The 12,027-nt window shown below is 53.7% G+C and overlaps 1 protein-coding gene across 1 annotated transcript in view; it reads right to left on the reverse strand.

Moving 5' to 3' along the window:
• LOC138358755 (mucin-22-like) overlaps positions 1–12,027 on the reverse strand; it is a 96,254-nt gene that overhangs the window by 10,831 nt on the left and 73,396 nt on the right. The window lies entirely within an intron of this gene.

Consider the following 12,027-nt stretch of genomic DNA (forward strand, 5'->3'; position numbering starts at 1 on the left):
TATTCCTAATATGCCTTATTATTATATAGTTATATTATAATTATAATTCCTTATATTATATTGCAATGACTGCACACCATGCAACTGTGCAAACTTCCTCCTTAAGAACTGCTCACACTTCAACATTATTTTTCCCCCTTGTCAGAAATTCGACAACAAGTAATAATAATAACAATAAAAAGTTGTAATTTTGATGCGAGTGATTGTTGGTATTGTGACAGGCGCCTACAGTGCCTCTCCCCCCACCCTCTCACACCTTACTGCTACTCCTGTCTACCTGACAGCTCGCCACTCACCACCAAAAATGTTGACGGGGAAATATTTGGAACGTCAGAAAATATGACAGTAAACTGAAAGTTTACTGTCATATTTTACTGTCAAACTGCCAAACTATTTACTGTCAAACTCGAAAGTGTCCAAGCCTTCGCTGGGAGGGAGGGAGGGAAGTGGGTGAACAGGGTAGAAAGGATTAGAGAAGTAGGTAGATATGATTGAGGGTTGTTGGTTATTTCCATCATTAGCCTGTCCATCCCTCCATCAGTCTATCCCTCCGTCTGTCAATCCCTCCACTCGCCCCCTCCTTCTACCTGTCTGTCCTCCTACTCTCCTGTTTAGTGAACACTGGTTCATTCTGGAGTTATTATGTACAGTTGACCTTGTTTTCAGCGAGACGAAATACAGAGAGCAGGTGTTGGCAGCCTCTCAAATAACACGTCACATATTGACTGCAAAATCCGCCAATATGTGATGTGAACCGAACCGTCTCACGCATAGGGAAAGCACCACGTTATTTGTCTGTTTGGATTTCGTTCGGTTCTGTTCGGTTCGGTTATGTTGTTGTTGTTGATTTAATGGCAACGACGATCGTGGGATCGGATGCGCCCCGGCGTACCCGTGAATGGTTAATCGCGAAGCCTGGAAAGGGTGAATCGCCAAGCCTAATCGCGAAACGAGTGACGCCAATCACTGCGTCACTATGCCGCGCGGCAAAGAGACGCAGACAGGCAGATGATTGGGGAGTCCCAGGAGTCCCGCAGGGTGACGAGCACCGGCCCCGCCCCGCACAGACAACACCAGGTAGCAAAACAAAAATCTCGACCCTCAACTAAAACGCAAAAGTCATCCAGTGGTCACCGGCAGAGCAGAAGCCAGCCGCCCACCACGGCTGAGGGCACACCTGGAGCCCGCCAACTCCCGGGCACCGCTCGGCCAAGCCGGCGCCGGACACCGTCACCCCGCCGGGAGAACCAACCAGAACACGCGAAAAAAATCTATCGACAATCTTGTGACCCAAGGTGATATGTGCGCCAGGCGTTGTACAACCGGACCGTTGAAGAAAAATGCCAAGCGGCAGTAACAATTCCAAAATCGCATAGCAAAACGTGAACCGGAGACTCCCAGGCGGGGAGGGCGTCAAGGTTGAACCAGGAGTCCCTTTCGGCTCGGTTAGACTCGCGCGTTTTAGTATGCTGACCTGGAGAGCGCGCAGAGATCCTTTACTGCTAGAATCCACTCAGTAAAACATGTAAACTATTGGGACGGACTAATATGCCTAAATGTATATTCTCTTGAGCGCAGGCGGGAGAGATACATAATAATTTACACGTGGAAAATAGTAGTGGGGCTGGTCCCAAACCTGCACACAGAAATAACATCACATGAGACCAGGAGGCATGGCAGGATGTGCAGAATACCCCCGTTGAAGAGCAGAGGTGCAACAGGTACTCTGAGAGAGAACTATCAACATCAGAGGCCCGAGACTGTTCAACACGCTTCCACTACATATAAGGGACATAACTGGCCGACTCGTCTCAGTGTTCAAGAGAGAACTATCAACATCAGAGGCCCGAGACTGTTCAACACTCTTCCACTACACATAAGGGACATAACTGGCCGACTCGTCTCAGTGCTCAAGAGAGAACTATCAACATCAGAGGCCCGAGACTGTTCAACACTCTTCCACTACACATAAGGGACATAACTGGCCGACTCGTCTCAGTGTTCAAGAGAGAACTTGACAAACACCTCCAAAGGATACCTGATCAACCAGGCTGTCATTCATACGTCCAGCTGCGAGCAGCCGCGTCCAACAGCCTGGTTGACCAGCCTAGCAACCAGGAGACCTGGTCAGGGACCGGGCCGCAGGAACGTTGAGCCCCAAAATCATCGTAAGGTAACGGTTTAGAGTCCGTTGTGGCAACGGCGAGAGGACGGACAGGAATCGGACCTCTCCACAATTTTCAAAGGCACTACGGGCTCACCATAGCCCGTGCTACTTGGAACTTTGTTCCAGGTAGCGAATCTTTAACATCATCCACAATTTACCGGATGTTGAATGGGGAACTGTGTTGTTCATCTTGGGTGTCCTGTTTGTGTTTAGCGAGTGTTTACAGGTTGTGGGCGGTGATTGTTTGTCTTACACCCCTCCCTAACCCCCCCTCCTGAGCCCCCACACACCCACGCCCCTCTCGCCTCCACCACGCACCCCACACCCGCCCCCTCCTCCTGCCCCTCACCACACCTGAGAACGGTACACATAGCGGGGACCAGATTAGACAGGTGGGTGTGTGAGAGGTGTCCAGAGGCCCTAATGACACCCTCCCCCCATCACTCACAACTGACGGCCCGCCTGTTATCGCTCCCCAAATGACCCCCCAACACCAGCAGGGAGTGGGGGGGGGGCTATGTTGAAGGGAGAAGGGCAGCTGAGAGGGGGGAGAGGGCGGTCAGGGAGGGGGGGGGGATATGTGGGAGGACTGGTTACTAGGTGGGGGTGGTAATCAATTCCCTCCTTATGAGCACAAGTCTTGGCTAACTCATCAATTCTATCATGCATTCGGAGACCAATAAGGGATTCCTTCCCATATTGGTCTCCGAACAAGACCAGGAAGGTTCAGAGGGAACAAGACCAGAAGGTTCAGAGGGAACAAGACCAGAAGGTTCAGAGGGAACAAGACCGTGAAGGTTCAGAGGGAACAAGACCCGGAAGGTTCAGAGGGAACAAGACCGGGAAGGTTCAGAGGGAACAAGACCAGGAAGGTTCAGAGGGAACAAGACCGGGAAGGTTCAGAGGGAACAAGACCAGGAAGGTTCAGAGGGAACAAGACCAGGAAGGTTCAGAGGGAACAAGACCGGGAAGGTTCAGAGGGAACAAGACCGGGAAGGTTCAGAGGGAACAAGACCGGGAAGGTTCAGAGGGAACAAGACCGGGAAGGTTCAGAGGGAACAAGACCGGGAAGGTTCAGAGGGAACAAGACCGGGAAGGTTCAGAGGGAACAAGACCGGGAAGGTTCAGAGGGAACAAGACCAGAAGGTTCAGAGGGAACAAGACCGGGAAGGTTCAGAGGGAACAAGACCAGGAAGGTTCAGAGGGAACAAGACCGGGAAGGTTCAGAGGGAACAAACCCTTAGGTTCAGAGCACACAGGCCCATTGTGTATTCAAAGCGCCAATTCATATATTTGAGGATGGGTTTCATAGGAGGTACAGGCGGGATATGGCCCCATGAAGCCCTCTTCCGACAGGTGAGGGTTGGCCCATTCATCTCCCGTCACTCAGGCGGGGCATTACCACCTCGTCCTCCCCTCATTACTCATGAGACGGTCTGAGGACACCACTGAAGGCCCCCCGGGACCCCCATGGTCCCTGAGGCGATGGAAGGGGGGGGGTGGAGGGATGGTATGCAGGTGAAAATCTAGCGATAGGTTGAATGATGGGAAATGCATTGTAGGTATTGCGTAAATTTCTTGAGGGAGAGAGATGGATCACTCTTCTGGGAGTAGTGGACCAAGGGTCACCTCCCAGAGGGGTGGTGAACCAGGGGTCACCTCCCAGAGGGGTGGTGGACCAGGGGGCCACCTCCCAGAGGGGTGGTGGACCAGGGGTCACCTCCCAGAGGGGTGGTGGACCAGGGGTCACCTCCCAGAGGGGTGGTGGACCAGGGGTCACCTCCCAGAGGGGTGGTGGACCAGGGGGTCACCTCCCAGAGGGGGTGGTGGACCAGGGGTCACCTCCCAGAGGGGTGGTGGACCAGGGGTCACCTCCCAGAGGGGTGGTGGACCAGGGGGCCACCTCCCAGAGGGGTGGTGGACCAGGGGGTCACCTCCCAGAGGGGGTGGTGGACCAGGGGGTCACCTCCCAGAGGGGTGGTGGACCAGGGGGCCACCTCCCAGAGGGGTGGTGGACCAGGGGTCACCTCCCAGAGGGGTGGTGGACCAGGGGGCCACCTCCCACAGGGGTGGTGGACCAGGGGGCCACCTCCCAGAGGGGTGGTGGACCAGGGGGCCACCTCCCAGAGGGGTGGTGGACCAGGGGGCCACCTCCCAGAGGGGTGGTGGACCAGGGGTCACCTCCCAGAGGGGTGGTGGACCAGGGGTCACCTCCCAGAGGGGTGGTGGACCAGGGGCCACCTCCCAGAGGGGTGGTGGACCAGGGGTCACCTCCCAGAGGGGTGGTGGACCAGGGGGCCACCTCCCAGAGGGGTGGTGGACCAGGGGTCACCTCCCAGAGGGGTGGTGGACCAGGGGGCCACCTCCCAGAGGGGTGGTGGACCAGGGGTCACCTCCCAGAGGGGTGGTGGACCAGGGGGCCACCTCCCAGAGGGGTGGTGGACCAGGGGGCCACCTCCCAGAGGGGTGGTGGACCAGGGGGCCACCTCCCAGAGGGGTGGTGAACCAGGGGTCACCTCCCAGAGGGGTGGTGGACCAGGGGTCACCTCCCACAAGGGTAGCAATGTGGTGAAGCAGAGTTGAAAAGAATGTTGACAGCTGCCGTCCTCTAAAGAAAACGGATGTAAGCCTATATTCAGAGGCATAACTCGCGTGTTTTCTCTGCTAAGCAAAAAGAGTATAAATTCAATACTGTTAAAAGCTTCACACCTTAAAAGGTCAGCACAACGCAGTGTGAATTCAGTCTTTCGTAGAGATTAAAAATTCGAGACTCGTCGAAGCCCGACACTCCCACCGCCTGGCGACGCACACACTTTTTTGCATATGGACAAAACTCTTCCGAAAGGGCTTAATGTTTGTCTAGCCAGAACAGGATTTAGTTCGAATCCGGCTTCAGAAACGGAGTCTGGTGGTGGACTAGGATGTCTCTGTCTCTGTCTCTGTCTCTCTGTCTCTCTGTCTCTCTCTCTGTCTGTCTGTCTGTCTGTCTGTCTGTCTGTCTGTCTGTCTGTCTGTCTGTCTGTCTGTCTCTGTCTGTCTCTGTCTGTCTGTCTCTCTCTCTGTCTCTCTCTCTCTCTCTCTCTCTCTCTCTCTCTCTCTCTCTCTCACCAGGGGCATCTGAGAAACATGACTGTGCGTGTACCCGGATGCTTCCACGCCTCATCTGAGAGGTCTTAAAGACGACAGTCTTGGAGCAACTTTTTGTGGTTGCTCTCGAGGGGTGTTGAAGTGCACGTTGGATTTTTTTTTAACTTTCTTACAAGAAAATTATAAGGCTCCTGCCCCAAATTCCGAATGATATTCCCTCCTCTCATCCCTGGCTGACTTATGTTCATTCAATCAGACTAGCTGCAGTTTGTACAGCAGGCCATACCATATAATACGACCAGCTGCAGTAGATGCACCAGTCTATACGGTATACTTTGATCAGCTGCAGTTTGTACACGAAGTAATTTGAAGTGATGTTTCCTGGGGGTGGTGCCGGCATACCACACATGCCGCTGTGGCTGTGTTCGGGCATCCCTACACGACACGGCACTCTGGCTAATTATGAGTGTTCCAAGTGCTCTACCGTCCAACCACTTGGGCTGGACGGTAGAGCGACGGTCGCGCTTCATGCAGGTCGGCGTTCAATCCCTGACCGTCCAGGTGGTTGGGCACTATTCCTTCCCCCACTCCCGTCCCATCCCAAATCCTTATCCTGATTCCTTCCTAGTGCTATATATTCGTAATGGCTTGGCGCTTTCTGCTAATTCCACTCCATTCCCTCCCTCTCTTTATTTTCTCCATTCTCTTCCCTTCCTCCCCAGGTTTACCTCCTCGCTTTATCTCTCCCTCCGTCATAACACCCATTTTGCTTTTTGAAGATAAAGCAAAATAAACGCCATCAGTTAGTGGCTTTCCCTCCCTCCCTCCCTCAAACACTCCCTACCTCCCTGCCTCTTTACATGCCTGTCATCACTCCACCCCAAGATCACCCTTGCACTACGTGTCGCCACCCCTGCCTGGCGTCACACCAGTAGCAGCCTGGCGTCACACGAGAGGGGGCCTGGCGTCACACCAGTAGCAGCCTGGTGTCACACCAGTAGCAGCCTGGTGTCACACCAGTAGCAGCCTGGTGTCACACCAGTAGCAGCCTGGTGTCACACCAGTAGCAGCCTGGTGTCACACCAGTAGCAGCCTGGTGTCACACCAGTAGCAGCCTGGTGTCACACCAGTAGCAGCCTGGCGTCACACGAGAGGGGGCCTGGCGTCACACCAGTAGCAGCCTGGCGTCACACGAGAGGGGGCCTGGCGTCACACCAGTAGCAGCCTGGCGTCACACCAGTAGCAGCCTGGCGTCACACCAGTAGCAGCCTGGCGTCACACGAGAAGGGGCCTGACGTCACACCAGTAGCAGCCTGGTGTCACACCAGTAGCAGCCTGGCGTCACACCAGTAGCAGCCTGGCGTCACACCAGTAGCAGCCTGGCGTCACACCAGTAGCAGCCTGGCGTCACACGAGAGGGGGCCTGGCGTCACACCAGTAGCAGCCTGGCGTCACACGAGAGGGGGCCTGGCGTCACACCAGTAGCAGCCTGGCGTCACACGAGAGGGGGCCTGACGTCACACCAGTAGCAGCCTGGCGTCACACCAGTAGCAGCCTGGCGTCACACGAGAGGGGGCCTGGCGTCACACCAGTAGCAGCCTGGCGTCACACCAGTAGCAGCCTGGCGTCACACGAGAAGGGGCCTGACGTCACACCAGTAGCAGCCTGGCGTCACACGAGAGGGGGCCTGGCGTCACACCAGTAGCAGCCTGGCGTCACACCAGTAGCAGCCTGGCGTCACACCAGTAGCAGCCTGGCGTCACACGAGAGGGGGCCTGGCGTCACACCAGTAGCAGCCTGGCGTCACACGAGAGGGGGCCTGGCGTCACACCAGTAGCAGCCTGGCGTCACACCAGTAGCAGCCTGGCGTCACACGAGAAGGGGCCTGACGTCACACCAGTAGGAGCCTGGCGTCACACCAGTAGCAGCCTGGCGTCACACGAGAGGGGGCCTGGCGTCACACCAGTAGCAGCCTGGCGTCACACGAGAGGGGGCCTGGCGTCACACGAGAGGGGGCCTGGCGTCTCACCAGTAGCAGCCTGGCGTCACACGAGAGGGGGCCTGGCGTCACACGAGAGGGGGCCTGGCGTCACACCAGTAGCAGCCTGGCGTCACACGAGAGGGGGCCTGGCGTCACACCAGTAGCAGCCTGGCGTCACACCAGTAGCAGCCTGGCGTCACACGAGAGGGGGCCTGGCGTCACACCAGTAGCAGCCTGGCGTCACACGAGAGGGGGCCTGGCGTCACACCAGTAGCAGCCTGGCGTCACACCAGTAGCAGCCTGGCGTCACACCAGTAGCAGCCTGGCGTCACACCAGTAGCAGCCTGGCGTCACACGAGAGGGGGCCTGGCGTCACACCAGTAGCAGCCTGGCGTCACACCAGTAGCAGCCTGGCGTCACACGACATGACCCACACAACGCTAAAAAAAAATCTTTGTATTTTTTCGTTTTTTGTTGATGTTGTCAACGAGAGTGAAGAGAGGCGCCTGTGTCCGCCACTGAGGTCCGGCGCTCACAATGCTCACCTAACGAGGCCTCGCAACCTGTTTCCCGCAGTGATTGTCATCTGGGGATGCCAAGATGAGGATTGGATTGGATTGAGGATTTCTCATGAGGAAATCCTCATACCTCATAGGATTGGATATGTGAATCCAGTTGATACTACCAGAGTCCACTCAGTAAAACATCTAAACTATTGGGAACGATTAAAATTGCCTAAATCTGTATTCTCTTGAGCACAGGCGGGAGAGATACATAATAATTTACACGTGGAAAATAGTAGTGGGGCTGGTCCCAATGTGGAAAATAGTAGAGGGGCTGGTCCCAACGTGGAAAATAGTAGAGGGGCTGGTCCCAACGTGGAAAATAGTAGAGGGGCTGGTCCCAACGTGGAAAATAGTAGAGGGGCTGGTCCCAATGTGGAAAATAGTAGAGGGGCTGGTCCCAACGTGGAAAATAGTAGAGGGGCTGGTCCCAACGTGGAAAATAGTAGAGGGGCTGGTCCCAACGTGGAAAATAGTAGAGGGGCTGGTCCCAACGTGGAAAATAGTAGAGGGGCTGGTCCCAATGTGGAAAATAGTAGAGGGGCTGGTCCCAACGTGGAAAATAGTAGAGGGGCTGGTCCCAACGTGGAAAATAGTAGAGGGGCTGGTCCCAATGTGGAAAATAGTAGAGGGGCTGGTCCCAACGTGGAAAATAGTAGAGGGGCTGGTCCCAACGTGGAAAATAGTAGAGGGGCTGGTCCCAACGTGGAAAATAGTAGAGGGGCTGGTCCCAACGTGGATAATAGTAGAGGTGACAAATATTATTAATGGAGGGAGGAGGAAGGAGGGCCATGGAGGATGAGGGGGAAGGGGTCATGGAAGATTGGGGAAGGGGGCATGCAGGAGGGGGGAAAGGGAGGGGCATGGAGCGGCAGGGGGAGAGTTAATGACATATGAGGATTAGCAATATCTGTAACAACAGTTGGCCATAACCTCAAGAAGGTGTCACTTCTATTCTCCCCCTTCCCCAGTGAGACCCCCCCCCCCCATCCCAAGCCACCCACTGGGAAACACCTCCCCCCTCCCCCCCACCCTGGGAGTCAACTCCCCCTCCCGTTGCCTAATGCGTTACTTTCCACGTGACAAACAGGCGACAGCTGAAGGCATTGGCAGCTGTTGACTGCCAGCTGATGTTCTAACAGAGCGAGGGAGCCCCAGGGGTGTTTGACGCCAGGTTGGGAGTCCCAGGGGTGTTTGACGCTGGGTTGGGAACCCCAGGGGTGTTTGACGCCAGGTTGGGAGTCCCAGGGGTGTTTGACGCTGGGTTGGGAACCCCAGGGGTGTTTGACGCCAGGTTGGGAGTCCCAGGGGTGTTTGACGCTGGGTTGGGAGCCCCAGGGGTGTTTGACGCCAGGTTGGGAGTCCCAGGGGTGTTTGACGCCAGGTTGGGAGTCCCAGGGGTGTTTGACGCTGGGTTGGGAACCCCAGGGGTGTTTGACGATTGGTTCTATGTTAATGAAACAAAATTGAAGATTAGTTTCCCTTAATCCTGAGAATGGCACAAATTTGCTGTTCCAGGAGCAAATCGGCCGAGCGGACAGCACGCTGGACTTGTGATCCTGTGGTCCTGGGTTCGATCCCAGGCGCCGGCGAGAAACATTGGGCAGAGTTTCTTTCACCCTATGCCCCTGTTACCTAGCAGTAAAATAGGTACCTGAGTGTTAGTCAGCTGTCACGGGCTGCTTCCTGGGGGTGGAGGCCTGGTCGAGGACCGGGCCGCGGGGACACTAAAGCCCCGAAATCATCTCAAGATAACCTCGAGATAACCAGGAAGTTAAGAATTAATATTATTGATTACAATGTTATAAATGTTAGTTCTTATTATTGATGCACAATAATTTTCTATAGTGTTCAGATTAGTTAATTTATTCGAAGACAATTAAGGTAAAGTCCAATGTTCTTGTACTATGCTGCTGGGCTAGTTATATTGGAGCCTAGGAGACGAGAGAGAGAGAGAGAGAGAGAGAGAGACAGAGAGAGAGAGAGAGAGAGAGAGAGAGAGACAGAGAGAGAGAGAGAGAGAGAGAGAGAGAGAGAGACAGAGAGAGAGAGAGAGAGAGAGAGAGAGACAGAGACAGAGAGAGAGACAGAGAGAGAGACAGAGAGAGAGAGAGAGACAGAGACAGAGAGAGAGACAGAGAGAGAGACAGAGAGAGAGAGAGAGAGAGAGACAGAGACAGAGAGAGAGACAGAGAGAGAGACAGAGAGAGAGAGAGAGAGAGAGACAGAGACAGAGAGAGAGAGAGAGAGAGACAGAGAGAGAGACAGAGAGAGAGAGAGAGAGAGAGAGAGAGAGAGAGAGAGAGAGAGAGAGAGAGCGAGAGAGAGAGAGAGAGAGAGAGAGAGAGACAGAGACAGAGAGAGAGACAGAGAGAGAGACAGAGAGAGAGAGAGAGAGAGAGAGAGACAGAGACAGAGAGAGAGAGAGAGAGAGACAGAGAGAGAGACAGAGAGAGAGAGAGAGAGAGAGAGAGAGAGAGAGAGAGAGAGAGAGAGAGAGAGAGAGAGAGAGAGAGAGAGAGAGAGAGAGAGAGAGAGAGAGAGAGAGAGAGAGAGAGAGAGAGAGAGAGAGAGAGACAGAGAGAGAGAGAGAGAGACAGACAGACAGAGAGACAGAGAGAGAGAGAGAGAGACAGACAGACAGAGAGACAGAGAGAGAGAGAGAGAGAGAGAGAGAGAGAGAGAGAGAGAGAGAGAGAGAGAGAGAGAGAGAGAGAGAGAGAGAGTGAGTGAGTGAGTGAGTGAATGTGTGTGTGTGTGTGTGTGTGTGTGTGTGTGTGTGTGTGTGTGTGTGTGTGTGTGTGTGTGTGTGTGTGTGTGTGTGTGTGTGTGTACTCACCTAGTTGTACTCACCTAGTTGTGTCTGCAGGATCGAGCATTGACTCTTGGATCCCGCCTTTCGAGCATCGGTTGTTTACAGCAATGACTCCTGTCCCATTTCCCTATCATACCTGGTTTTAAAATTATGAATAGTATTTGCTTCCACAACCTGTTCCTGAAGTGCATTCCATTTTCCCACAACTCTCACGCTAAAAGAAAACTTCCTAACATCTCTGTGACTCATCTGAGTTTCCAGCTTCCACCCATGTCCCCTCGTTCTGTTACTATTCCGTGTGAACATTTCGTCTATGTCCAATCTGTGTGTGTGAGAGTGAGTGAGTGAGTGAGTGAGTGAGTGAGTGAGTGAGTGAGTGAGTGAGTGAGTGAGTGAGTGAGTGAGTGAGTGAGTGAGTGAGTATATACCTGAGAGATACTAGAGGGGCCAGGTCCCAATAGTGAACAGTAAAATAACACCATACTGGAGCGAGAGAGTCATGGTGGGAAATGCAGAACCGGCCCAGTGAAGAACAGAGGTGCCATAGGCATAGAGAACACTAGATGAACATCTGAGGCCTACGGCTGTTCCTCTCGACTAAAAAAAAAATGTCGCTGGAACAAAAGTGGAAGTTTTCAAGTAATAATTAGATACGTTCCTGCAGGAAGAGTCGGATCAACGGGGTTGTAGTGGATATGCAGCCCGTTTTCGCCAGCGTCCCCAACGTCAAGAAACTGTCGTACTAAGGCCACCTTATCCTAACCTACCAGAGAACCCACCAACAGAAAACGGGACAGTACGTCAATTTCGCCAGCCGCTTCCATTTTCTAGTACGACAGTTTTTTGCCTCGTGTACTGCATACGTCAAAAAAACGAGGTGCTATAACGAGGACAGGTTCAGGTATGACACAGAGGGTATACCTCTCTCTCTCTCAAGTATCCCTACACAGTATACCTATTACCAGCTCCTCGACCGTGGAAATAAGAAACCCTAAATTAATATTGCAACAATTCAACTGAACCTGAACCTGGAAAACAGAAGAGTAAGGGGAGACATGATCACCACCTACAAAATTCTCAGGGGAATTGAAAGGGTGGACAAAGACAAACTCTTCAGCACGGGTGGGACACGTGATGTGGTGGAGGCTGACTCCATACACAGTTTCAAGTGTAGATATGATAGAGCCCAGTAGGCTCAGGAATCTGTACACCAGTTGATTGACGGTTGAGAGGCGGGACCAAAGAGACGAAGCTCAACCCCCGCAAGCACAACTAGGTGAGTACAACTAGGAGAGTACACACACGCCGTAAAATTAGCATTAGCTGATCGACCACAACAAATTAATCATTCTTTAGGCGTGAGGGAGGGAGGGAGGGTCAGGGAGGAAATGGATTAGGGGAGAAGTCATGCAGG

This window comes from Procambarus clarkii, chromosome 86 (genome assembly GCF_040958095.1).
Source record: "Procambarus clarkii isolate CNS0578487 chromosome 86, FALCON_Pclarkii_2.0, whole genome shotgun sequence".
NCBI classification, from domain to species: Eukaryota; Metazoa; Arthropoda; class Malacostraca; order Decapoda; family Cambaridae; genus Procambarus; species Procambarus clarkii.